Consider the following 25,960-nt stretch of genomic DNA (forward strand, 5'->3'; position numbering starts at 1 on the left):
TGAGGCTGCCTCTGAGGGGCTGGGCATGATGCTGGCAGCATGAGGCTGCCTCTGAGGGGCTGGGCATGATGCTGGCAGCATGAGGCTGCCTCTGAGGGGCTGGGCATGATGCTGGCAGCATGAGGCTGCCTCTGAGGGGCTGGGCATGATGCTGGCAGCATGAGGCTGCCTCTGAGGGGCTGGGCATGATGCTGTCAGCATGAGGCTGCCTCTGAGGGGCTGGGCATGATGCTGGCAGCATGAGGCTGCCTCTGAGGGGCTGGGCATGATGCTGGCAGCATGAGGCTGCCTCTGAGGGGCTGGGCATGATGCTGGCAGCCTGAGGCTGCCTCTGAGGGGCTGGGCATGATGCTGGCAGCCTGAGGCTGCCTCTGAGGGGCTGGGCATGATGCTGGCAGCATGAGGGTGGCTCTGAGGGGCTGACAGCCTGGTGCTGCCTCTGAGGGGCTGGGCATGATGCTGGCAGCCTGGTGCTGCCTCTGAGGGGCTGGGCATGATGCTGGCAGCCTGGTGCTGCCTCTGAGGGGCTGGGCATGATGCTGGCAGCATGAGGCTGCCTCTGAGGGGCTGGGCATGATGCTGGCAGCCTGAGGCTGCCTCTGAGGGGCTGGGCATGATGCTGGCAGCATGAGGCTGCCTCTGAGGGGCTGGGCATGATGCTGGCAGCCTGAGGCTGCCTCTGAGGGGCTGGGCATGATGCTGGCAGCCTGAGGCTGCCTCTGAGGGGCTGGGCATGATGCTGGCAGCCTGAGGCTGCCTCTGAGGGGCTGGGCATGATGCTGGCAGCCTGGTGCTGCCTCTGAGGGGCTGGGCATGATGCTGGCAGCCTGGTGCTGCCTCTGAGGGGCTGGGCATGATGCTGGCAGCCTTGTGCTGCCTCTGAGGGGCTGGGCATGATGCTGGCAGCCTGGTGCTGCCTCTGAGGGGCTGGGCATGATGCTGGCAGCCTGGTGCTGCCTCTGAGGGGCTGGGCATGATGCTGGCAGCATGAGGCTGCCTCTGAGGGGCTGGGCATGATGCTGGCAGCATGAGGCTGCCTCTGAGGGGCTTGGCATGATGCTGGCAGCCTGGTGCTGCCTCTGAGGGGCTGGGCATGATGCTGGCAGCCTGGTGCTGCCTCTGAGGGGCTGGGCATGATGCTGGCAGCCTTGTGCTGCCTCTGAGGGGCTGGGCATGATGCTGGCAGCCTGGTGCTGCCTCTGAGGGGCTGGGCATGATGCTGGCAGCCTGGTGCTGCCTCTGAGGGGCTGGGCATGATGCTGGCAGCATGAGGCTGCCTCTGAGGGGCTGGGCATGATGCTGGCAGCATGAGGCTGCCTCTGAGGGGCTGGGCATGATGATGGCAGCATGAGGCTGCCTCTGAGGGGCTGGGCATGATGATGGCAGCATGAGGCTGCCTCTGAGGGGCTGGGCATGATGCTGGCAGCATGAGGCTGCCTCTGAGGGGCTGGGCATGATGCTGGCAGCATGAGGCTGCCTCTGAGGGGCTGGGCATGATGCTGGCAGCATGAGGCTGCCTCTGAGGGGCTGGGCATGATGCTGGCAGCATGAGGCTGCCTCTGAGGGGCTGGGCATGATGCTGGCAGCCTGGTGCTGCCTCTGAGGGGCTGGGCATGATGCTGGCAGCCTGGTGCTGCCTCTGAGGGGCTGGGCATGATGCTGGCAGCCTGGTGCTGCCTCTGAGGGGCTGGGCATGATGCTGGCAGCCTGGTGCTGCCTCTGAGGGGCTGGGCATGATGCTGGCAGCCTGGTGCTGCCTCTGAGGGGCTGGGCATGATGCTGGCAGCCTGGTGCTGCCTCTGAGGGGCTGGGCATGATGCTGGCAGCCTGGTGCTGCCTCTGAGGGGCTGGCCATGATGCTGGCAGCCTGGTGCTGCCTCTGAGGGGCTGGGCATGATGCTGGCAGCCTGGTGCTGCCTGAGGGGCTGGGCATGATGCTGGCAGCCTGGTGCTGCCTCTGAGGGGCTGAGCATGATGCTGGCAGCCTGGTGCTGCCTCTGAGGGGCTGGGCATGATGCTGGCAGCCTGGTGCTGCCTCTGAGGGGCTGGGCATGATGCTGGCAGCCTGGTGCTGCCTCTGAGGGGCTGGGCATGATGCTGGCAGCCTGGTGCTGCCTCTGAGGGGCTGGGCATGATGCTGGCAGCCTGGTGCTGCCTCTGAGGGGCTGGGCATGATGCTGGCAGCCTGGTGCTGCCTCTGAGGGGCTGGGCATGATGCTGGCAGCATGAGGCTGCCTCTGAGGGGCTGGGCATGATGCTGGCAGCATGAGGCTGCCTCTGAGGGGCTGGGCATGATGCTGGCAGCATGAGGCTGCCTCTGAGGGGCTGGGCATGATGCTGGCAGCATGAGGCTGCCTCTGAGGGGCTGGGCATGATGCTGGCAGCATGAGGCTGCCTCTGAGGGGCTGGGCATGATGCTGGCAGCATGAGGCTGCCTCTGAGGGGCTGGGCATGATGCTGTCAGCATGAGGCTGCCTCTGAGGGGCTGGGCATGATGCTGGCAGCATGAGGCTGCCTCTGAGGGGCTGGGCATGATGCTGGCAGCATGAGGCTGCCTCTGAGGGGCTGGGCATGATGCTGGCAGCCTGAGGCTGCCTCTGAGGGGCTGGGCATGATGCTGGCAGCCTGAGGCTGCCTCTGAGGGGCTGGGCATGATGCTGGCAGCATGAGGGTGGCTCTGAGGGGCTGACAGCCTGGTGCTGCCTCTGAGGGGCTGGGCATGATGCTGGCAGCCTGGTGCTGCCTCTGAGGGGCTGGGCATGATGCTGGCAGCCTGGTGCTGCCTCTGAGGGGCTGGGCATGATGCTGGCAGCCTGGTGCTGCCTCTGAGGGGCTGGGCATGATGCTGGCAGCATGAGGCTGCCTCTGAGGGGCTGGGCATGATGCTGGCAGCCTGAGGCTGCCTCTGAGGGGCTGGGCATGATGCTGGCAGCCTGAGGCTGCCTCTGAGGGGCTGGGCATGATGCTGGCAGCCTGAGGCTGCCTCTGAGGGGCTGGGCATGATGCTGGCAGCCTGAGGCTGCCTCTGAGGGGCTGGGCATGATGCTGGCAGCCTGGTGCTGCCTCTGAGGGGCTGGGCATGATGCTGGCAGCCTGGTGCTGCCTCTGAGGGGCTGGGCATGATGCTGGCAGCCTGGTGCTGCCTCTGAGGGGCTGGGCATGATGCTGGCAGCCTTGTGCTGCCTCTGAGGGGCTGGGCATGATGCTGGCAGCCTGGTGCTGCCTCTGAGGGGCTGGGCATGATGCTGGCAGCCTGGTGCTGCCTCTGAGGGGCTGGGCATGATGCTGGCAGCATGAGGCTGCCTCTGAGGGGCTGGGCATGATGCTGGCAGCATGAGGCTGCCTCTGAGGGGCTGGGCATGATGCTGGCAGCATGAGGCTGCCTCTGAGGGGCTGGGCATGATGATGGCAGCATGAGGCTGCCTCTGAGGGGCTGGGCATGATGCTGGCAGCATGAGGCTGCCTCTGAGGGGCTGGGCATGATGCTGGCAGCATGAGGCTGCCTCTGAGGGGCTGGGCATGATGCTGGCAGCATGAGGCTGCCTCTGAGGGGCTGGGCATGATGCTGGCAGCATGAGGCTGCCTCTGAGGGGCTGGGCATGATGCTGGCAGCCTGGTGCTGCCTCTGAGGGGCTGGGCATGATGCTGGCAGCCTGGTGCTGCCTCTGAGGGGCTGGGCATGATGCTGGCAGCCTGGTGCTGCCTCTGAGGGGCTGGGCATGATGCTGGCAGCCTGGTGCTGCCTCTGAGGGGCTGGGCATGATGCTGGCAGCCTGGTGCTGCCTCTGAGGGGCTGGGCATGATGCTGGCAGCCTGGTGCTGCCTCTGAGGGGCTGGGCATGATGCTGGCAGCCTGGTGCTGCCTCTGAGGGGCTGGGCATGATGCTGGCAGCCTGGTGCTGCCTCTGAGGGGCTGGGCATGATGCTGGCAGCCTGGTGCTGCCTCTGAGGGGCTGGGCATGATGCTGGCAGCCTGGTGCTGCCTCTGAGGGGCTGGGCATGATGCTGGCAGCCTGGTGCTGCCTCTGAGGGGCTGGGCATGATGCTGGCAGCCTGGTGCTGCCTCTGAGGGGCTGGGCATGATGCTGGCAGCCTGGTGCTGCCTCTGAGGGGCTGGGCATGATGCTGGCAGCCTGGTGCTGCCTCTGAGGGGCTGGGCATGATGCTGGCAGCCTGGTGCTGCCTCTGAGGGGCTGGGCATGATGCTGGCAGCCTGGTGCTGCCTCTGAGGGGCTGGGCATGATGCTGGCAGCCTGGTGCTGCCTCTGAGGGGCTGGGCATGATGCTGGCAGCATGAGGCTGCCTCTGAGGGGCTGGGCATGATGCTGGCAGCATGAGGCTGCCTCTGAGGGGCTGGGCATGATGCTGGCAGCATGAGGCTGCCTCTGAGGGGCTGGGCATGATGCTGGCAGCATGAGGCTGCCTCTGAGGGGCTGGGCATGATGCTGGCAGCCTGGTGCTGCCTCTGAGGGGCTGGGCATGATGCTGGCAGCATGAGGCTGCCTCTGAGGGGCTGGGCATGATGCTGGCAGCATGAGGCTGCCTCTGAGGGGCTGGGCATGATGCTGGCAGCATGAGGCTGCCTCTGAGGGGCTGGGCATGATGCTGGCAGCATGAGGCTGCCTCTGAGGGGCTGGGCATGATGCTGGCAGCATGAGGCTGCCTCTGAGGGGCTGGGCATGATGCTGGCAGCATGAGGCTGCCTCTGAGGGGCTGGGCATGATGCTGGCAGCATGAGGCTGGCTCTGAGGGGCTGGCAGCCTGGTGCTGCCTCTGAGGGGCTGGGCATGATGCTGGCAGCCTGGTGCTGCCTCTGAGGGGCTGGGCATGATGCTGGCAGCCTGGTGCTGCCTCTGAGGGGCTGGGCATGATGCTGGCAGCCTGGTGCTGCCTCTGAGGGGCTGGGCATGATGCTGGCAGCCTGGTGCTGCCTCTGAGGGGCTGGGCATGATGCTGGCAGCCTGGTGCTGCCTCTGAGGGGCTGGGCATGATGCTGGCAGCCTGGTGCTGCCTCTGAGGGGCTGGGCATGATGCTGGCAGCATGAGGCTGCCTCTGAGGGGCTGGGCATGATGCTGGCAGCATGAGGCTGCCTCTGAGGGGCTGGGCATGATGCTGGCAGCATGAGGCTGCCTCTGAGGGGCTGGGCATGATGCTGGCAGCATGAGGCTGCCTCTGAGGGGCTGGGCATGATGCTGGCAGCATGAGGCTGCCTCTGAGGGGCTGGGCATGATGCTGGCAGCATGAGGCTGCCTCTGAGGGGCTGGGCATGATGCTGGCAGCATGAGGCTGCCTCTGAGGGGCTGGGCATGATGCTGGCAGCATGAGGCTGCCTCTGAGGGGCTGGGCATGATGCTGGCAGCATGAGGCTGGCTCTGAGGGGCTGGCAGCCTGGTGCTGCCTCTGAGGGGCTGGGCATGATGCTGGCAGCCTGGTGCTGCCTCTGAGGGGCTGGGCATGATGCTGGCAGCCTGGTGCTGCCTCTGAGGGGCTGGGCATGATGCTGGCAGCCTGGTGCTGCCTCTGAGGGGCTGGGCATGATGCTGGCAGCCTGGTGCTGCCTCTGAGGGGCTGGGCATGATGCTGGCAGCCTGGTGCTGCCTCTGAGGGGCTGGGCATGATGCTGGCAGCCTGGTGCTGCCTCTGAGGGGCTGGGCATGATGCTGGCAGCCTGGTGCTGCCTCTGAGGGGCTGGGCATGATGCTGGCAGCCTGGTGCTGCCTCTGAGGGGCTGGGCATGATGCTGGCAGCCTGGTGCTGCCTCTGAGGGGCTGGGCATGATGCTGGCAGCCTGGTGCTGCCTCTGAGGGGCTGGGCATGATGCTGGCAGCATGAGGCTGGCTCTGAGGGGCTGGGCATGATGCTGGCAGCATGAGGCTGGCTCTGAGGGGCTGGGCATGATGCTGGCAGCCTGGTGCTGCCTCTGAGGGGCTGGGCATGATGCTGGCAGCCTGGTGCTGCCTCTGAGGGGCTGGGCATGATGCTGGCAGCCTGGTGCTGCCTCTGAGGGGCTGGGCATGATGCTGGCAGCCTGGGGCTGCCTCTGAGAGGCTGGGCATGATGCTGGCAGCCTGGGGCTGCCTCTGAGGGGCTGGGCATGATGCTGGCAGCCTGGGGCTGCCTCTGAGGGGCTGGGCATGATGCTGGCAGCCTGAGGCTGGCTATGAGGGGCTGGCAGCCTGGTGCTGCCTCTGAGGGGCTGGGCATGATGCTGGCAGCCTGGTGCTGCCTCTGAGGGGCTGGGCATGATGCTGGCAGCCTGGTGCTGCCTCTGAGGGGCTGGGCATGATGCTGGCAGCCTGGTGCTGCCTCTGAGGGGCTGGGCATGATGCTGGCAGCCTGGTGCTGCCTCTGAGGGGCTGGGCATGATGCTGGCAGCCTGGTGCTGCCTCTGAGGGGCTGGGCATGATGCTGGCAGCCTGGTGCTGCCTCTGAGGGGCTGGGCATGATGCTGGCAGCATGAGGCTGGCTCTGAGGGGCTGGCAGCCTGAGGCTGGCTCTGAGGGGCTGGGCATGATGCTGGCAGCCTGGTGCTGCCTCTGAGGGGCTGGGCATGATGCTGGCAGCCTGGTGCTGCCTCTGAGGGGCTGGGCATGATGCTGGCAGCCTGGTGCTGCCTCTGAGGGGCTGGGCATGATGCTGGCAGCCTAGTGCTGCCTCTGAGGGGCTGGGCATGATGCTGGCAGCCTGGTGCTGCCTCTGAGGGGCTGGGCATGATGCTGGCAGCCTGGTGCTGCCTCTGAGGGGCTGGGCATGATGCTGGCAGCCTGGTGCTGCCTCTGAGGGGCTGGGCATGATGCTGGCAGCCTGGTGCTGCCTCTGAGGGGCTGGGCATGATGCTGGCAGCCTGGTGCTGCCTCTGAGGGGCTGGGCATGATGCTGGCAGCCTGGTGCTGCCTCTGAGGGGCTGGGCATGATGCTGGCAGCCTGGTGCTGCCTCTGAGGGGCTGGGCATGATGCAGGCAGCCTGGTGCTGCCTCTGAGGGGCTGGGCATGATGCAGGCAGCCTGGTGCTGCCTCTGAGGGGCTGGGCATGATGCTGGCAGCCTGGTGCTGCCTCTGAGGGGCTGGGCATGATGCTGGCAGCCTGGTGCTGCCTCTGAGGGGCTGGGCATGATGCTGGCAGCCTGGTGCTGCCTCTGAGGGGCTGGGCATGATGCTGGCAGCCTGGTGCTGCCTCTGAGGGGCTGGGCATGATGCTGGCAGCCTGGTGCTGCCTCTGAGGGGCTGGGCATGATGCTGGCAGCCTGGTGCTGCCTCTGAGGGGCTGGGCATGATGCTGGCAGCCTGGTGCTGCCTCTGAGGGGCTGGGCATGATGCTGGCAGCCTGGTGCTGCCTCTGAGGGGCTGGGCATGATGCTGGCAGCCTGGTGCTGCCTCTGAGGGGCTGGGCATGATGCTGGCAGCCTGGTGCTGCCTCTGAGGGGCTGGGCATGATGCTGGCAGCCTGGTGCTGCCTCTGAGGGGCTGGGCATGATGCTGGCAGCCTGGTGCTGCCTCTGAGGGGCTGGGCATGATGCAGGCAGCCTGGTGCTGCCTCTGAGGGGCTGGGCATGATGCAGGCAGCCTGGTGCTGCCTCTGAGGGGCTGGGCATGATGCTGGCAGCCTGGTGCTGCCTCTGAGGGGCTGGGCATGATGCTGGCAGCCTGGTGCTGCCTCTGAGGGGCTGGGCATGATGCTGGCAGCCTGGTGCTGCCTCTGAGGGGCTGGGCATGATGCTGGCAGCCTGGTGCTGCCTCTGAGGGGCTGGGCATGATGCTGGCAGCCTGGTGCTGCCTCTGAGGGGCTGGGCATGATGCTGGCAGCCTGGTGCTGCCTCTGAGGGGCTGGCCATGATGCTGGCAGCCTGGTGCTGCCTCTGAGGGGCTGGCCATGATGCTGGCAGCCTGGTGCTGCCTCTGAGGGGCTGGGCATGATGCTGGCAGCCTGGTGCTGCCTCTGAGGGGCTGGGCATGATGCTGGCAGCCTGGTGCTGCCTCTGAGGGGCTGAGCATGATGCTGGCAGCCTGGTGCTGCCTCTGAGGGGCTGGGCATGATGCTGGCAGCCTGGTGCTGCCTCTGAGGGGCTGGGCATGATGCTGGCAGCCTGGTGCTGCCTCTGAGGGGCTGGGCATGATGCTGGCAGCCTGGTGCTGCCTCTGAGGGGCTGGGCATGATGCTGGCAGCCTGGTGCTGCCTCTGAGGGGCTGGGCATGATGCTGGCAGCCTGGTGCTGCCTCTGAGGGGCTGGGCATGATGCTGGCAGCATGAGGCTGCCTCTGAGGGGCTGGGCATGATGCTGGCAGCATGAGGCTGCCTCTGAGGGGCTGGGCATGATGCTGGCAGCATGAGGCTGCCTCTGAGGGGCTGGGCATGATGCTGGCAGCATGAGGCTGCCTCTGAGGGGCTGGGCATGATGCTGGCAGCATGAGGCTGCCTCTGAGGGGCTGGGCATGATGCTGGCAGCATGAGGCTGCCTCTGAGGGGCTGGGCATGATGCTGGCAGCATGAGGCTGCCTCTGAGGGGCTGGGCATGATGCTGTCAGCATGAGGCTGCCTCTGAGGGGCTGGGCATGATGCTGGCAGCATGAGGCTGCCTCTGAGGGGCTGGGCATGATGCTGGCAGCATGAGGCTGCCTCTGAGGGGCTGGGCATGATGCTGGCAGCATGAGGCTGCCTCTGAGGGGCTGGGCATGATGCTGGCAGCCTGAGGCTGCCTCTGAGGGGCTGGGCATGATGCTGGCAGCATGAGGGTGGCTCTGAGGGGCTGACAGCCTGGTGCTGCCTCTGAGGGGCTGGGCATGATGCTGGCAGCCTGGTGCTGCCTCTGAGGGGCTGGGCATGATGCTGGCAGCCTGGTGCTGCCTCTGAGGGGCTGGGCATGATGCTGGCAGCCTGGTGCTGCCTCTGAGGGGCTGGGCATGATGCTGGCAGCATGAGGCTGCCTCTGAGGGGCTGGGCATGATGCTGGCAGCCTGAGGCTGCCTCTGAGGGGCTGGGCATGATGCTGGCAGCATGAGGCTGCCTCTGAGGGGCTGGGCATGATGCTGGCAGCCTGAGGCTGCCTCTGAGGGGCTGGGCATGATGCTGGCAGCCTGAGGCTGCCTCTGAGGGGCTGGGCATGATGCTGGCAGCCTGGTGCTGCCTCTGAGGGGCTGGGCATGATGCTGGCAGCCTGGTGCTGCCTCTGAGGGGCTGGGCATGATGCTGGCAGCCTGGTGCTGCCTCTGAGGGGCTGGGCATGATGCTGGCAGCCTTGTGCTGCCTCTGAGGGGCTGGGCATGATGCTGGCAGCCTGGTGCTGCCTCTGAGGGGCTGGGCATGATGCTGGCAGCCTGGTGCTGCCTCTGAGGGGCTGGGCATGATGCTGGCAGCATGAGGCTGCCTCTGAGGGGCTGGGCATGATGCTGGCAGCATGAGGCTGCCTCTGAGGGGCTGGGCATGATGCCGGCAGCCTGGTGCTGCCTGTGAGGGGCTGGGCATGATGCTGGCAGCCTGGTGCTGCCTCTGAGGGGCTGGGCATGATGCTGGCAGCCTTGTGCTGCCTCTGAGGGGCTGGGCATGATGCTGGCAGCCTGGTGCTGCCTCTGAGGGGCTGGGCATGATGCTGGCAGCCTGGTGCTGCCTCTGAGGGGCTGGGCATGATGCTGGCAGCATGAGGCTGCCTCTGAGGGGCTGGGCATGATGCTGGCAGCATGAGGCTGCCTCTGAGGGGCTGGGCATGATGCTGGCAGCATGAGGCTGCCTCTGAGGGGCTGGGCATGATGATGGCAGCATGAGGCTGCCTCTGAGGGGCTGGGCATGATGCTGGCAGCATGAGGCTGCCTCTGAGGGGCTGGGCATGATGCTGGCAGCATGAGGCTGCCTCTGAGGGGCTGGGCATGATGCTGGCAGCATGAGGCTGCCTCTGAGGGGCTGGGCATGATGCTGGCAGCATGAGGCTGCCTCTGAGGGGCTGGGCATGATGCTGGCAGCATGAGGCTGCCTCTGAGGGGCTGGGCATGATGCTGGCAGCATGAGGCTGCCTCTGAGGGGCTGGGCATGATGCTGGCAGCATGAGGCTGCCTCTGAGGGGCTGGGCATGATGCTGGCAGCATGAGGCTGCCTCTGAGGGGCTGGGCATGATGCTGGCAGCATGAGGCTGCCTCTGAGGGGCTGGGCATGATGCTGGCAGCATGAGGCTGCCTCTGAGGGGCTGGGCATGATGCTGGCAGCATGAGGCTGGCTCTGAGGGGCTGGCAGCATGAGGCTGGCTCTGAGGGGCTGGGCATGATGCTGGCAGCCTGGTGCTAACTCTGAGGGGCTGGGCATGATGCTGGCAGCCTGGTGCTGCCTCTGAGGGGCTGGGCATGGTGCTGGCAGCCTGGTGCTGCCTCTGAGGGGCTGGGCATGATGCTGGCAGCATGAGGCTGGCTCTGAGGGGCTGGCAGCATGAGGCTGCCTCTGAGGGGCTGGGCATGATGCTGGCAGCCTGGTGCTGCCTCTGAGGGGCTGGGCATGATGCTGGCAGCCTGGTGCTGCCTCTGAGGGGCTGGGCATGATGCTGGCAGCCTGGTGCTGCCTCTGAGGGGCTGGGCATGATGCTGGCAGCCTGGTGCTGCCTCTGAGGGGCTGGGCATGATGCTGGCAGCCTGGTGCTGCCTCTGAGGGGCTGGGCATGATGCTGGCAGCCTGGTGCTGCCTCTGAGGGGCAGGGCATGATGCTGGCAGCCTGGTGCTGCCTCTGAGGGGCTGGGCATGATGCTGGCAGCCTGGTGCTGCCTCTGAGGGGCTGGGCATGATGCTGGCAGCCTGGTGCTGCCTATGAGGGGCTGGGCATGATGCTGGCAGCCTGGTGCTGCCTCTGAGGGGCTGGGCATGATGCTGGCAGCCTGGTGCTGCCTCTGAGGGGCTGGGCATGATGCTGGCAGCCTGGTGCTGCCTCTGAGGGGCTGGGCATGATGCTGGCAGCCTGGTGCTGCCTCTGAGGGGCTGGGCATGATGCTGGCAGCCTGGTGCTGCCTCTGAGGGGCTGGGCATGATGCTGGCAGCCTGGTGCTGCCTCTGAGGGGCTGGGCATGATGCTGGCAGCCTGGTGCTGCCTCTGAGGGGCTGGGCATGATGCTGGCAGCCTGGTGCTGCCTCTGAGGGGCTGGGCATGATGCTGGCAGCCTGGTGCTGCCTCTGAGGGGCTGGGCATGATGCTGGCAGCCTGGTGCTGCCTCTGAGGGGCTGGGCATGATGCTGGCAGCCTGGTGCTGCCTCTGAGGGGCTGGGCATGATGCTGGCAGCCTGAGGCTGCCTCTGAGGGGCTGGGCATGATGCTGGCAGCCTGAGGCTGCCTCTGAGGGGCTGGGCATGATGCTGGCAGCCTGAGGCTGCCTCTGAGGGGCTGGGCATGATGCTGGCAGCCTGAGGCTGCCTCTGAGGGGCTGGGCATGATGCTGGCAGCCTGAGGCTGCCTCTGAGGGGCTGGGCATGATGCTGGCAGCCTGAGGCTGCCTCTGAGGGGCTGGGCATGATGCTGGCAGCCTGGTGCTGCCTCTGAGGGGCTGGGCATGATGCTGGCAGCCTGGTGCTGCCTCTGAGGGGCTGGGCATGATGCTGGCAGCCTGGTGCTGCCTCTGAGGGGCTGGGCATGATGCTGGCAGCCTGGTGCTGCCTCTGAGGGGCTGGGCATGATGCTGGCAGCCTGGTGCTGCCTCTGAGGGGCTGGGCATGATGCTGGCAGCCTGGTGCTGCCTCTGAGGGGCTGGGCATGATGCTGGCAGCCTAGTGCTGCCTCTGAGGGGCTGGGCATGATGCTGGCAGCATGAGGCTGCCTCTGAGGGGCTGGGCATGATGCTGGCAGCATGAGGCTGCCTCTGAGGGGCTGGGCATGATGCTGGCAGCATGAGGCTGCCTCTGAGGGGCTGGGCATGATGCTGGCAGCATGAGGCTGCCTCTGAGGGGCTGGGCATGATGCTGGCAGCATGAGGCTGCCTCTGAGGGGCTGGGCATGATGCTGGCAGCATGAGGCTGCCTCTGAGGGGCTGGGCATGATGCTGGCAGCATGAGGCTGCCTCTGAGGGGCTGGGCATGATGCTGGCAGCATGAGGCTGCCTCTGAGGGGCTGGGCATGATGCTGGCAGCATGAGGCTGCCTCTGAGGGGCTGGGCATGATGCTGGCAGCATGAGGCTGCCTCTGAGGGGCTGGGCATGATGCTGGCAGCATGAGGCTGCCTCTGAGGGGCTGGGCATGATGATGGCAGCATGAGGCTGCCTCTGAGGGGCTGGGCATGATGCTGGCAGCATGAGGCTGCCTCTGAGGGGCTGGGCATGATGCTGGCAGCATGAGGCTGGCTCTGAGGGGCTGGCAGCATGAGGCTGGCTCTGAGGGGCTGGGCATGATGCTGGCAGCCTGGTGCTGCCTCTGAGGGGCTGGGCATGATGCTGGCAGCCTGGTGCTGCCTCTGAGGGGCTGGGCATGATGCTGGCAGCCTGGTGCTGCCTCTGAGGGGCTGGGCATGGTGCTGGCAGCCTGGTGCTGCCTCTGAGGGGCTGGGCATGATGCTGGCAGCATGAGGCTGGCTCTGAGGGGCTGGCAGCATGAGGCTGCCTCTGAGGGGCTGGGCATGATGCTGGCAGCCTGGTGCTGCCTCTGAGGGGCTGGGCATGATGCTGGCAGCCTGGTGCTGCCTCTGAGGGGCTGGGCATGATGCTGGCAGCATGAGGCTGCCTCTGAGGGGCTGGGCATGATGCCGGCAGCATGAGGCTGCCTCTGAGGGGCTGGGCATGATGCCGGCAGCCTGGTGCTGCCTCTGAGGGGCTGGGCATGATGCTGGCAGCCTGGTGCTGCCTCTGAGGGGCTGGGCATGATGCTGGCAGCCTTGTGCTGCCTCTGAGGGGCTGGGCATGATGCTGGCAGCCTGGTGCTGCCTCTGAGGGGCTGGGCATGATGCTGGCAGCCTGGTGCTGCCTCTGAGGGGCTGAGCATGATGCTGGCAGCATGAGGCTGCCTCTGAGGGGCTGGGCATGATGCTGGCAGCATGAGGCTGCCTCTGAGGGGCTGGGCATGATGCTGGCAGCATGAGGCTGCCTCTGAGGGGCTGGGCATGATGATGGCAGCATGAGGCTGCCTCTGAGGGGCTGGGCATGATGCTGGCAGCATGAGGCTGCCTCTGAGGGGCTGGGCATGATGCTGGCAGCATGAGGCTGCCTCTGAGGGGCTGGGCATGATGCTGGCAGCATGAGGCTGCCTCTGAGGGGCTGGGCATGATGCTGGCAGCATGAGGCTGCCTCTGAGGGGCTGGGCATGATGCTGGCAGCATGAGGCTGCCTCTGAGGGGCTGGGCATGATGCTGGCAGCATGAGGCTGCCTCTGAGGGGCTGGGCATGATGCTGGCAGCATGAGGCTGCCTCTGAGGGGCTGGGCATGATGCTGGCAGCATGAGGCTGCCTCTGAGGGGCTGGGCATGATGCTGGCAGCATGAGGCTGCCTCTGAGGGGCTGGGCATGATGCTGGCAGCATGAGGCTGCCTCTGAGGGGCTGGGCATGATGCTGGCAGCATGAGGCTGGCTCTGAGGGGCTGGCAGCATGAGGCTGGCTCTGAGGGGCTGGGCATGATGCTGGCAGCCTGGTGCTAACTCTGAGGGGCTGGGCATGATGCTGGCAGCCTGGTGCTGCCTCTGAGGGGCTGGGCATGGTGCTGGCAGCCTGGTGCTGCCTCTGAGGGGCTGGGCATGATGCTGGCAGCATGAGGCTGGCTCTGAGGGGCTGGCAGCATGAGGCTGCCTCTGAGGGGCTGGGCATGATGCTGGCAGCCTGGTGCTGCCTCTGAGGGGCTGGGCATGATGCTGGCAGCCTGGTGCTGCCTCTGAGGGGCTGGGCATGATGCTGGCAGCCTGGTGCTGCCTCTGAGGGGCTGGGCATGATGCTGGCAGCCTGGTGCTGCCTCTGAGGGGCTGGGCATGATGCTGGCAGCCTGGTGCTGCCTCTGAGGGGCTGGGCATGATGCTGGCAGCCTGGTGCTGCCTCTGAGGGGCAGGGCATGATGCTGGCAGCCTGGTGCTGCCTCTGAGGGGCTGGGCATGATGCTGGCAGCCTGGTGCTGCCTCTGAGGGGCTGGGCATGATGCTGGCAGCCTGGTGCTGCCTATGAGGGGCTGGGCATGATGCTGGCAGCCTGGTGCTGCCTCTGAGGGGCTGGGCATGATGCTGGCAGCCTGGTGCTGCCTCTGAGGGGCTGGGCATGATGCTGGCAGCCTGGTGCTGCCTCTGAGGGGCTGGGCATGATGCTGGCAGCCTGGTGCTGCCTCTGAGGGGCTGGGCATGATGCTGGCAGCCTGGTGCTGCCTCTGAGGGGCTGGGCATGATGCTGGCAGCCTGGTGCTGCCTCTGAGGGGCTGGGCATGATGCTGGCAGCCTGGTGCTGCCTCTGAGGGGCTGGGCATGATGCTGGCAGCCTGGTGCTGCCTCTGAGGGGCTGGGCATGATGCTGGCAGCCTGGTGCTGCCTCTGAGGGGCTGGGCATGATGCTGGCAGCCTGGTGCTGCCTCTGAGGGGCTGGGCATGATGCTGGCAGCCTGAGGCTGCCTCTGAGGGGCTGGGCATGATGCTGGCAGCCTGAGGCTGCCTCTGAGGGGCTGGGCATGATGCTGGCAGCCTGAGGCTGCCTCTGAGGGGCTGGGCATGATGCTGGCAGCCTGAGGCTGCCTCTGAGGGGCTGGGCATGATGCTGGCAGCCTGAGGCTGCCTCTGAGGGGCTGGGCATGATGCTGGCAGCCTGAGGCTGCCTCTGAGGGGCTGGGCATGATGCTGGCAGCCTGGTGCTGCCTCTGAGGGGCTGGGCATGATGCTGGCAGCCTGGTGCTGCCTCTGAGGGGCTGGGCATGATGCTGGCAGCCTGGTGCTGCCTCTGAGGGGCTGGGCATGATGCTGGCAGCCTGGTGCTGCCTCTGAGGGGCTGGGCATGATGCTGGCAGCCTGGTGCTGCCTCTGAGGGGCTGGGCATGATGCTGGCAGCCTGGTGCTGCCTCTGAGGGGCTGGGCATGATGCTGGCAGCCTAGTGCTGCCTCTGAGGGGCTGGGCATGATGCTGGCAGCATGAGGCTGCCTCTGAGGGGCTGGGCATGATGCTGGCAGCATGAGGCTGCCTCTGAGGGGCTGGGCATGATGCTGGCAGCATGAGGCTGCCTCTGAGGGGCTGGGCATGATGCTGGCAGCATGAGGCTGCCTCTGAGGGGCTGGGCATGATGCTGGCAGCATGAGGCTGCCTCTGAGGGGCTGGGCATGATGCTGGCAGCATGAGGCTGCCTCTGAGGGGCTGGGCATGATGCTGGCAGCATGAGGCTGCCTCTGAGGGGCTGGGCATGATGCTGGCAGCATGAGGCTGCCTCTGAGGGGCTGGGCATGATGCTGGCAGCATGAGGCTGCCTCTGAGGGGCTGGGCATGATGCTGGCAGCATGAGGCTGCCTCTGAGGGGCTGGGCATGATGCTGGCAGCATGAGGCTGCCTCTGAGGGGCTGGGCATGATGATGGCAGCATGAGGCTGCCTCTGAGGGGCTGGGCATGATGCTGGCAGCATGAGGCTGCCTCTGAGGGGCTGGGCATGATGCTGGCAGCATGAGGCTGGCTCTGAGGGGCTGGCAGCATGAGGCTGGCTCTGAGGGGCTGGGCATGATGCTGGCAGCCTGGTGCTGCCTCTGAGGGGCTGGGCATGATGCTGGCAGCCTGGTGCTGCCTCTGAGGGGCTGGGCATGATGCTGGCAGCCTGGTGCTGCCTCTGAGGGGCTGGGCATGGTGCTGGCAGCCTGGTGCTGCCTCTGAGGGGCTGGGCATGATGCTGGCAGCATGAGGCTGGCTCTGAGGGGCTGGCAGCATGAGGCTGCCTCTGAGGGGCTGGGCATGATGCTGGCAGCCTGGTGCTGCCTCTGAGGGGCTGGGCATGATGCTGGCAGCCTGGTGCTGCCTCTGAGGGGCTGGGCATGATGCTGGCAGCCTGGTGCTGCCTCTGAGGGGCTGGGCATGATGCTGGCAGCCTGGTGCTGCCTCTGAGGGGCTGGGCATGATGCTGGCAGCCTGGTGCTGCCTCTGAGGGGCTGGACATGATGCTGGCAGCCTGGTGCTGCCTCTGAGGGGCTGGGCATGATGCTGGCAGCCTGGTGCTGCCTCTGAGGGGCTGGGCATGATGCTGGCAGCCTGGTGCTGCCTCTGAGGGGCTGGGCATGATGCTGGCAGCCTGGTGCTGCCTCTGAGGGGCTGGGCATGATGCTGGCAGCCTGGTGCTGCCTCTGAGGGGCTGGGCATGATGCTGGCAGCCTGGTGCTGCCTCTGAGGGGCTGGGCATGATGCTGGCAGCCTGGTGCTGCCTCTGAGGGGCTGGGCATGATGCTGGCAGCCTGGTGCTGCCTCTGAGGGGCTGGGCATGATGCTGGCAGCCTGGTGCTGCCTCTGAGGGGCTGGGCATGATGCTGGCAGCCTGGTGCTGCCTCTGAGGGGCTGGGCATGATGCTGGCAGCCTGGTGCTGCCTCTGAGGGGCTGGGCATGATGCTGGCAGCCTGGTGCTGCCTCTGAGGGGCTGGGCATGATGCTGGCAGCCTGGTGCTGCCTCTGAGGGGCTGGGCATGATGCTGGCAGCCTGGTGCTGCCTCTGAGGGGCTGGGCATGATGCTGGCAGCCTGGTGCTGCCTCTGAGGGGCTGGGCATGATGCTGGCAGCCTGGTGCTGCCTCTGAGGGGCTGGGCATGATGCTGGCAGCCTGAGGCTGCCTCTGAGGGGCTGGGCATGATGCTGGCAGCCTGAGGCTGCCTCTGAGGGGCTGGGCATGATGCTGGCAGCCTGAGGCTGCCTCTGAGGGGCTGGGCATGATGCTGGCAGCCTGAGGCTGCCTCTGAGGGGCTGGGCATGATGCTGGCAGCCTGAGGCTGCCTCTGAGGGGATGGGCATGATGCTGGCAGCCTGAGGCTGCCTCTGAGGGGCTGGGCATGATGCTGGCAGCCTGAGGCTGCCTCTGAGGGGCTGGGCATGATGCTGGCAGCATGAGGCTGCCTCTGAGGGGCTGGGCATGATGCTGGCAGCCTGGTGCTGCCTCTGAGGGGCTGGGCATGATGCTGGCAGCCTGGTGCTGCCTCTGAGGGGCTGGGCATGATGCTGGCAGCCTGGTGCTGCCTCTGAGGGGCTGGGCATGATGCTGGCAGCCTGGTGCTGCCTCTGAGGGGCTGGGCATGATGCTGGCAGCCTGGTGCTGCCTCTGAGGGGCTGGGCATGATGCTGGCAGCCTGGTGCTGCCTCTGAGGGGCTGGGCATGATGCTGGCAGCCTGGTGCTGCCTCTGAGGGGCTGGGCATGATGCTGGCAGCATGAGGCTGCCTCTGAGGGGCTGGGCATGATGCTGGCAGCATGAGGCTGCCTCTGAGGGGCTGGGCATGATGCTGGCAGCATGAGGCTGCCTCTGAGGGGCTGGGCATGATGCTGGCAGCATGAGGCTGCCTCTGAGGGGCTGGGCATGATGCTGGCAGCATGAGGCTGCCTCTGAGGGGCTGGGCATGATGCTGGCAGCATGAGGCTGCCTCTGAGGGGCTGGGCATGATGCTGGCAGCATGAGGCTGCCTCTGAGGGGCTGGGCATGATGCTGGCAGCATGAGGCTGCCTCTGAGGGGCTGGGCATGATGCTGGCAGCATGAGGCTGCCTCTGAGGGGCTGGGCATGATGCTGGCAGCATGAGGCTGCCTCTGAGGGGCTGGGCATGATGCTGGCAGCCTGAGGCTGCCTCTGAGGGGCTGGGCATGATGCTGGCAGCCTGAGGCTGCCTCTGAGGGGCTGGGCATGATGCTGGCAGCCTGAGGCTGCCTCTGAGGGGCTGGGCATGATGCTGGCAGCATGAGGCTGGCTCTGAGGGGCTGGCAGCCTGGTGCTGCCTCTGAGGGGCTGGGCATGATGCTGGCAGCCTGGTGCTGCCTCTGAGGGGCTGGGCATGATGCTGGCAGCCTGGTGCTGCCTCTGAGGGGCTGGGCATGATGCTGGCAGCCTGGTGCTGCCTCTGAGGGGCTGGGCATGATGCTGGCAGCCTGGTGCTGCCTCTGAGGGGCTGGGCATGATGCTGGCAGCCTGGTGCTGCCTCTGAGGGGCTGGGCATGATGCTGGCAGCCTGGTGCTGCCTCTGAGGGGCTGGGCATGATGCTGGCAGCCTGGTGCTGCCTCTGAGGGGCTGGGCATGATGCTGGCAGCCTGGTGCTGCCTCTGAGGGGCTGGGCATGATGCTGGCAGCCTGGTGCTGCCTCTGAGGGGCTGGGCATGATGCTGGCAGCCTGGTGCTGCCTCTGAGGGGCTGGGCATGATGCTGGCAGCCTGGTGCTGCCTCTGAGGGGCTGGGCATGATGCTGGCAGCCTGGTGCTGCCTCTGAGGGGCTGGGCATGATGCTGGCAGCATGAGGCTGCCTCTGAGGGGCTGGGCATGATGCTGGCAGCCTGAGGCTGCCTCTGAGGGGCTGGGCATGATGCTGGCAGCATGAGGCTGCCTCTGAGGGGCTGGGCATGATGCTGGCAGCCTGAGGCTGCATCTGAGGGGCTGGGCATGATGCAGGCAGCCTGGTGCTGCCTCTGAGGGGCTGGGCATGATGCTGGCAGCCTGGTGCTGCCTCTGAGGGGCTGGGCATGATGCTGGCAGCCTGGTGCTGCCTCTGAGGGGCTGGGCATGATGCTGGCAGCCTGGTGCTGCCTCTGAGGGGCTGGGCATGATGCTGGCAGCCTGAGGCTGCCTCTGAGGGGCTGGGCATGATGCTGGCAGCATGAGGCTGCCTCTGAGGGGCTGGGAATGATGCTGGCAGCCTGGTGCTGCCTCTGAGGGGCTGGGCATGATGCTGGCAGCCTGAGGCTGCCTCTGAGGGGCTGGCCATGATGCTGGCAGCCTGGTGCTGCCTATGAGGGGCTGGGCATGATGCTGGCAGCCTGGTGCTGCCTCTGAGGGGCTGGGCATGATGCTGGCAGCCTGGTGCTGCCTCTGAGGGGCTGAGCATGATGCTGGCAGCCTGGTGCTGCCTCTGAGGGGCTGGGCATGATGCTGGCAGCCTGGTGCTGCCTCTGAGGGGCTGGGCATGATGCTGGCAGCCTGGTGCTGCCTCTGAGGGGCTGGGCATGATGCTGGCAGCCTGGTGCTGCCTCTGAGGGGCTGGGCATGATGCTGGCAGCCTGGTGCTGCCTCTGAGGGGCTGGGCATGATGCTGGCAGCCTGGTGCTGCCTCTGAGGGCTGGGCATGATGCTGGCAGCATGAGGCTGCCTCTGAGGGGCTGGGCATGATGCTGGCAGCATGAGGCTGCCTCTGAGGGGCTGGGCATGATGCTGGCAGCATGAGGCTGCCTCTGAGGGGCTGGGCATGATGCTGGCAGCATGAGGCTGCCTCTGAGGGGCTGGGCATGATGCTGGCAGCATGAGGCTGCCTCTGAGGGGCTGGGCATGATGCTGTCAGCATGAGGCTGCCTCTGAGGGGCTGGGCATGATGCTGGCAGCATGAGGCTGCCTCTGAGGGGCTGGGCATGATGCTGGCAGCATGAGGCTGCCTCTGAGGGGCTGGGCATGATGCTGGCAGCCTGAGGCTGCCTCTGAGGGGCTGGGCATGATGCTGGCAGCCTGAGGCTGCCTCTGAGGGGCTGGGCATGATGCTGGCAGCATGAGGGTGGCTCTGAGGGGCTGACAGCCTGGTGCTGCCTCTGAGGGGCTGGGCATGATGCTGGCAGCCTGGTGCTGCCTCTGAGGGGCTGGGCATGATGCTGGCAGCCTGGTGCTGCCTCTGAGGGGCTGGGCATGATGCTGGCAGCCTGGTGCTGCCTCTGAGGGGCTGGGCATGATGCTGGCAGCATGAGGCTGCCTCTGAGGGGCTGGGCATGATGCTGGCAGCCTGAGGCTGCCTCTGAGGGGCTGGGCATGATGCTGGCAGCATGAGGCTGCCTCTGAGGGGCTGGGCATGATGCTGGCAGCCTGAGGCTGCCTCTGAGGGGCTGGGCATGATGCTGGCAGCCTGAGGCTGCCTCTGAGGGGCTGGGCATGATGCTGGCAGCCTGAGGCTGCCTCTGAGGGGCTGGGCATGATGCTGGCAGCCTGGTGCTGCCTGAGGGGCTGGGCATGATGCTGGCAGCCTGGTGCTGCCTCTGAGGGGCTGGGCATGATGCTGGCAGCCTGGTGCTGCCTCTGAGGGGCTGGGCATGATGCTGGCAGCCTTGTGCTGCCTCTGAGGGGCTGGGCATGATGCTGGCAGCCTGGTGCTGCCTCTGAGGGGCCGGGCATGATGCTGGCAGCCTGGTGCTGCCTCTGAGGGGCTGGGCATGATGCTGGCAGCATGAGGCTGCCTCTGAGGGGCTGGGCATGATGCTGGCAGCATGAGGCTGCCTCTGAGGGGCTGGGCATGATGCTGGCAGCATGAGGCTGCCTCTGAGGGGCTGGGCATGATGATGGCAGCATGAGGCTGCCTCTGAGGGGCTGGGCATGATGCTGGCAGCATGAGGCTGCCTCTGAGGGGCTGGGCATGATGCTGGCAGCATGAGGCTGCCTCTGAGGGGCTGGGCATGATGCTGGCAGCATGAGGCTGCCTCTGAGGGGCTGGGCATGATGCTGGCAGCATGAGGCTGCCTCTGAGGGGCTGGGCATGATGCTGGCAGCATGAGGCTGCCTCTGAGGGGCTGGGCATGATGCTGGCAGCATGAGGCTGCCTCTGAGGGGCTGGGCATGATGCTGGCAGCATGAGGCTGCCTCTGAGGGGCTGGGCATGATGCTGGCAGCATGAGGCTGCCTCTGAGGGGCTGGGCATGATGCTGGCAGCATGAGGCTGCCTCTGAGGGGCTGGGCATGATGCTGGCAGCATGAGGCTGCCTCTGAGGGGCTGGGCATGATGCTGGCAGCATGAGGCTGCCTCTGAGGGGCTGGGCATGATGCTGGCAGCATGAGGCTGCCTCTGAGGGGCTGGGCATGATGCTGGCAGCATGAGGCTGGCTCTGAGGGGCTGGCAGCATGAGGCTGGCTCTGAGGGGCTGGGCATGATGCTGGCAGCCTGGTGCTGCCTCTGAGGGGCTGGGCATGGTGCTGGCAGCCTGGTGCTGCCTCTGAGGGGCTGGGCATGATGCTGGCAGCATGAGGCTGGCTCTGAGGGGCTGGCAGCATGAGGCTGCCTCTGAGGGGCTGGGCATGATGCTGGCAGCCTGGTGCTGCCTCTGAGGGGCTGGGCATGATGCTGGCAGCCTAGTGCTGCCTCTGAGGGGCTGGGCATGATGCTGGCAGCCTGGTGCTGCCTCTGAGGGGCTGGGCATGATGCTGGCAGCCTGGTGCTGCCTCTGAGGGGCTGGGCATGATGCTGGCAGCCTGGTGCTGCCTCTGAGGGGCTGGACATGATGCTGGCAGCCTGGTGCTGCCTCTGAGGGGCTGGGCATGATGCTGGCAGCCTGGTGCTGCCTCTGAGGGGCTGGGCATGATGCTGGCAGCCTGGTGCTGCCTCTGAGGGGCTGGGCATGATGCTGGCAGCCTGGTGCTGCCTATGAGGGGCTGGGCATGATGCTGGCAGCCTGGTGCTGCCTCTGAGGGGCTGGGCATGATGCTGGCAGCCTGGTGCTGCCTCTGAGGGGCTGGGCATGATGCTGGCAGCCTGGTGCTGCCTCTGAGGGGCTGGGCATGATGCTGGCAGCCTGGTGCTGCCTCTGAGGGGCTGGGCATGATGCTGGCAGCCTGGTGCTGCCTCTGAGGGGCTGGGCATGATGCTGGCAGCCTGGTGCTGCCTCTGAGGGGCTGGGCATGATGCTGGCAGCCTGGTGCTGCCTCTGAGGGGCTGGGCATGATGTTGGCAGCCTGGTGCTGCCTCTGAGGGGCTGGGCATGATGCTGGCAGCCTGGTGCTGCCTCTGAGGGGCTGGGCATGATGCTGGCAGCCTGAGGCTGCCTCTGAGGGGCTGGGCATGATGCTGGCAGCCTGAGGCTGCCTCTGAGGGGCTGGGCATGATGCTGGCAGCCTGAGGCTGCCTCTGAGGGGCTGGGCATGATGCTGGCAGCCTGAGGCTGCCTCTGAGGGGCTGGGCATGATGCTGGCAGCCTGAGGCTGCCTCTGAGGGGCTGGGCATGATGCTGGCAGCCTGAGGCTGCCTCTGAGGGGCTGGGCATGATGCTGGCAGCCTGAGGCTGCCTCTGAGGGGCTGGGCATGATGCTGGCAGCCTGGTGCTGCCTCTGAGGGGCTGGGCATGATGCTGGCAGCCTGGTGCTGCCTCTGAGGGGCTGGGCATGATGCTGGCAGCCTGGTGCTGCCTCTGAGGGGCTGGGCATGATGCTGGCAGCCTGGTGCTGCCTCTGAGGGGCTGGGCATGATGCTGGCAGCCTGGTGCTGCCTCTGAGGGGCTGGGCATGATGCTGGCAGCCTGGTGCTGCCTCTGAGGGGCTGGGCATGATGCTGGCAGCCTGGTGCTGCCTCTGAGGGGCTGGGCATGATGCTGGCAGCCTGGTGCTGCCTCTGAGGGGCTGGGCATGATGCTGGCAGCATGAGGCTGCCTCTGAGGGGCTGGGCATGATGCTGGCAGCATGAGGCTGCCTCTGAGGGGCTGGGCATGATGCTGGCAGCATGAGGCTGCCTCTGAGGGGCTGGGCATGATGCTGGCAGCCTGGTGCTGCCTCTGAGGGGCTGGGCATGATGCTGGCAGCCTGGTGCTGCCTCTGAGGGGCTGGGCATGATGCTGGCAGCCTGGTGCTGCCTCTGAGGGGCTGGGCATGATGCTGGCAGCCTGGTGCTACCTCTGAGGGGCTGGGCATGATGCTGGCAGCCTGGTGCTGCCTCTGAGGGGCTGGGCATGATGCTGGCAGCCTGGTGCTGCCTCTGAGGGGCTGGGCATGATGCTGGCAGCCTGGTGCTGCCTCTGAGGGGCTGGGCATGATGCTGGCAGCCTGGTGCTGCCTCTGAGGGGCTGGGCATGATGCTGGCAGCCTGGTGCTGCCTCTGAGGGGCTGGGCATGATGCTGGCAGCCTGGTGCTGCCTCTGAGGGGCTGGGCATGATGCTGGCAGCCTTGTGCTGCCTCTGAGGGGCTGGGCATGATGCTGGCAGCCTGGTGCTGCCTCTGAGGGGCCGGGCATGATGCTGGCAGCCTGGTGCTGCCTCTGAGGGGCCGGGCATGATGCTGGCAGCATGAGGCTGCCTCTGAGGGGCCGGGCATGATGCTGGCAGCATGAGGCTGCCTCTGAGGGGCTGGGCATGATGCTGGCAGCATGAGGCTGCCTCTGAGGGGCTGGGCATGATGATGGCAGCATGAGGCTGCCTCTGAGGGGCTGGGCATGATGCTGGCAGCATGAGGCTGCCTCTGAGGGGCTGGGCATGATGCTGGCAGCATGAGGCTGCCTCTGAGGGGCTGGGCATGATGCTGGCAGCATGAGGCTGCCTCTGAGGGGCTGGGCATGATGCTGGCAGCATGAGGCTGCCTCTGAGGGGCTGGGCATGATGCTGGCAGCATGAGGCTGCCTCTGAGGGGCTGGGCATGATGCTGGCAGCATGAGGCTGCCTCTGAGGGGCTGGGCATGATGCTGGCAGCATGAGGCTGCCTCTGAGGGGCTGGGCATGATGCTGGCAGCATGAGGCTGCCTCTGAGGGGCTGGGCATGATGCTGGCAGCATGAGGCTGCCTCTGAGGGGCTGGGCATGATGCTGGCAGCATGAGGCTGCCTCTGAGGGGCTGGGCATGATGCTGGCAGCATGAGGCTGCCTCTGAGGGGCTGGGCATGATGCTGGCAGCATGAGGCTGCCTCTGAGGGGCTGGGCATGATGCTGGCAGCATGAGGCTGGCTCTGAGGGGCTGGCAGCATGAGGCTGGCTCTGAGGGGCTGGGCATGATGCTGGCAGCCTGGTGCTGCCTCTGAGGGGCTGGGCATGGTGCTGGCAGCCTGGTGCTGCCTCTGAGGGGCTGGGCATGATGCTGGCAGCATGAGGCTGGCTCTGAGGGGCTGGCAGCATGAGGCTGCCTCTGAGGGGCTGGGCATGATGCTGGCAGCCTGGTGCTGCCTCTGAGGGGCTGGGCATGATGCTGGCAGCCTAGTGCTGCCTCTGAGGGGCTGGGCATGATGCTGGCAGCCTGGTGCTGCCTCTGAGGGGCTGGGCATGATGCTGGCAGCCTGGTGCTGCCTCTGAGGGGCTGGGCATGATGCTGGCAGCCTGGTGCTGCCTCTGAGGGGCTGGGCATGATGCTGGCAGCCTGGTGCTGCCTCTGAGGGGCTGGGCATGATGCTGGCAGCCTGGTGCTGCCTCTGAGGGGCTGGGCATGATGCTGGCAGCCTGGTGCTGCCTCTGAGGGGCTGGGCATGATGCTGGCAGCATGAGGCTGGCTCTGAGGGGCTGGCAGCATGAGGCTGGCTCTGATGGGCTGGCAGCATGAGGCTGGCAGCATGAGGCTGGCTCTGAGGGGCTGGGCATGATGCTGGCAGCATGAGGCTGGCTCTGAGGGGCTGGGCATGATGCTGGCAGCATGAGGCTGGCTCTGAGGGGCTGGGCATGATGCTGGCAGCATGAGGCTGGCTCTGAGGGGCTGGGCATGATGCTGGCAGCATGAGGCTGGCTCTGAGGGGCTGGGCATGATGCTGGCAGCATGAGGCTGGCTCTGAGGGGCTGGGCATGATGCTGGCAGCATGAGGCTGGCTCTGAGGGGCTGGGCATGATGCTGGCAGCATGAGGCTGGCTCTGAGGGGCTGGGCATGATGCTGGCAGCATGAGGCTGGCTCTGAGGGGCTGGGCATGATGCTGGCAGCATGAGGCTGGCTCTGAGGAGCTGGGCATGATGCTGGCAGCATGAGGCTGGCTCTGAGGGGCTGAGCATGATGCTGGCTCTGAGGGGCTGAGCATGATGCTGGCTCTGAGGGGCTGAGCATGATGCTGGCTCTGAAGGGCTGAGCATGATGCTGGCTCTGAGGGGCTGAGCATGATGCTGGCTCTGAGGGGCTGAGCATGATGCTGGCTCTGAGGGGCTGAGCATGATGCTGGCTCTGAGGGGCTGAGCATGATGCTGGCTCTGAGGGGCTGAGCATGATGCTGGCTCTGAGGGGCTGAGCATGATGCTGGCTCTGAGGGGCTGAGCATGATGCTGGCTCTGAGGGGCTGAGCATGATGCTGGCTCTGAGGGGCTGAGCATGATGCTGGCTCTGAGGGGCTGAGCATGATGCTGGCTCTGAGGGGCTGAGCATGATGCTGGCTCTGAGGGGCTGAGCATGATGCTGGCTCTGAGGGGCTGAGCATGATGCTGGCTCTGAGGGGCTGAGCATGATGCTGGCTCTGAGGGGCTGAGCATGATGCTGGCTCTGAGGGGCTGAGCATGATGCTGGCTCTGAGGGGCTGAGCATGATGCTGGCTCTGAGGGGCTGAGCATGCTGGCTCTGAGGGGCTGAGCATGCTGGCTCTGAGGGGCTGAGCATGCTGGCTCTGAGGGGCTGAGCATGCTGGCTCTGAGGGGCTGAGCATGCTGGCTCTGAGGGGCTGAGCATGCTGGCTCTGAGGGGCTGTGGGACAGCCTGTCAGAGCCTGTGGCGTGGTGCAGGGGCCAGTAAAGGGGGGCTGAGGGAGTCCGTGGGTCTGGTATGGGGCTGTGGAGGCTGTGTGGCGCTGTAGAGGGGGTCGTGTGGTGGTGTAGAGGGGGTTGTGTGGTGCTGTAGAGGGGGTTGTGTGGTGCTGTAGAGGACTACAGAGCCACACAGCCCCCTGGTGTGACTTCCTGAGTGCCATGACAGCTGACTGTATATACATGTATACACATACATGTATGTACATGTGCCATGACCGCTCCTTAGACCATACATGGATTGTCACTTACCCAAACCGAGGCTGAAGAGGTTTAGCTGCTCCACATGATGATGATGATGGAGGCCGGAGAGGAATGTTCCTCCATAGCGATGTCGTCCATTAGGGAAACTTGGAGTCCTTGTCCCGCCAGGTCTTGAGCGAGTTTAGTCTGCACGATGCCTTGTTACCTATTTGAAAAGAGAAGAAAAAAAAGGAAATTTTTGAATTTTGACATTTTTTCTTC

At 66.1% G+C, this 25,960-nt stretch overlaps 1 long non-coding RNA gene across 1 annotated transcript in view; it reads right to left on the reverse strand.

The window, feature by feature from the left end:
• Window positions 1-25,960, reverse strand: part of LOC143789243 (uncharacterized) — a 49,744-nt gene that overhangs the window by 22,624 nt on the left and 1,160 nt on the right. The window contains exon 3 of the long non-coding RNA XR_013219034.1: window positions 25,748-25,904. This is a non-coding gene — a long non-coding RNA (uncharacterized LOC143789243). The remainder of the gene's footprint in view (window positions 1-25,747; window positions 25,905-25,960) is intronic.

This window comes from Ranitomeya variabilis, unplaced genomic scaffold (assembly GCF_051348905.1).
Source record: "Ranitomeya variabilis isolate aRanVar5 unplaced genomic scaffold, aRanVar5.hap1 Scaffold_142, whole genome shotgun sequence".
Lineage (NCBI taxonomy): Eukaryota > Metazoa > Chordata > Amphibia > Anura > Dendrobatidae > Ranitomeya > Ranitomeya variabilis.